This window comes from Myotis davidii, unplaced genomic scaffold, assembly GCF_000327345.1.
Source record: "Myotis davidii unplaced genomic scaffold, ASM32734v1 scaffold801, whole genome shotgun sequence".
Classification (NCBI taxonomy): Eukaryota; Metazoa; Chordata; class Mammalia; order Chiroptera; family Vespertilionidae; genus Myotis; species Myotis davidii.
Window position 1 is genome coordinate 328,107 of NW_006290777.1, and position 1,294 is coordinate 329,400.

The following is a 1,294-nucleotide window of genomic DNA, read 5'->3' on the forward strand; positions in this document are numbered from 1 at the left end:
ATTCCCTGGGGAGGTGTCACCAGCAGCTCCTGCCCAGCCGACCTGACCCAGAAGCATGAGCTTACAGGTGCTGGGAGCCGGGCCCTGGCCAAGGAGCGGCAGAAGGACAATCACAACCTAATTGAAAGGAGACGGAGGTTCAACATTAATGACCGCATCAAGGAGTTGGGAATGCTGGTCCCCAAGGCCAGTGACCTGGACGTGCGCTGGAACAAGGGCACCATCCTCAAGGCCTCTGTTGATTACATCCGGAGGATGCAGAAGGACCTGCAGAAGTCCCGGGAGCTCGAGAACCACTCTCGGCGCCTAGAGATGACCAATAAGCAGCTCTGGCTGCACCATCCCCATTCCACCATCTGGACTTAAGTCACAGCCTGAGTTTCGGGGGTGGGGGCAACGAAGGGACCCCTCCCGGCTACCCTGAACCGATGGGGCAAGAGCATGGCTCCCTGTTCCCCCACCTGTCCAAGAAGGACCTGGACCTCATGCTCCTGGACAACACCCCCCTCTTCACCATGTCCCCCGAGGCCTCCAAGGCCAGCAGCCGCAGGAGCAGCTTCAGCATGGAAGAGGGCGATAGATGTGCTGTGACCCTGGGACGGGCAGGCCTGGGGGCTGCGAGGGCAGGGCCGCCTCCCTCCCCCCTTCAGGCTGCACTTGTGTGTGAAGTAGCCACCTGCCCTGCCTCACTCCTCCCTTTGGCTCCTGGTTTGGACTTAGTGCCCGCTTGGCAGCCTGTGGGGTCGGGAAAAGCCCCCCCACCCAGCTCAGTACTCCACTCCTGGGGGGCAGCCCTCTGATGGGCTGGGCAGGAGGAGGTCGTGAACCTGGCCCCAGGGGGTGTGCTGGAGGTGAGAGGAGGCCCTGGAGGATCCTGTCTTCTGTTCTCTGAAGCAGTGACGGGTCCAGGGGGAGCCCCAGCCTGCTTTTCTGGGACTCAGATGGCAACAAGCCCATCCTCCAGCCTGGCCACCCCCCTCACACAGGTGGGACGCCCCCAGCCCCCCTTTGGTGCTAAAAGCTCTCCACCAAGCGGTGTGAGGGCGGGCGTAGCCGGCAGAGGGTGCCGGGTTCAGGGTAGTGTGGGGTCTCTGCTGGAAGAGCAGCTCCCCTCCAGTCTCCCCACTTTGTGCCTTTAGTAAACACTGTGCTTTGTAAAATAATAATAATAATAATTTTAAATGGTAAAAAAAGAAACAAAGAAAAAGTTTATTTGAGCCAAACTGACAACATATGCTTAGGAGCAAGATCTCAAATGCTCCAGAGAATAACAGTTTTGCAGCTTCTTTGACGT

General features: G+C 58.6%; 1 pseudogene; it reads left to right on the forward strand.

The window, feature by feature from the left end:
- The window catches only part of LOC102754532, a 25,042-nt pseudogene extending 24,242 nt beyond the window's left edge, over positions 1–800 (forward strand).
- The last annotated feature ends 494 nt before the right edge of the window (positions 801–1,294 follow it).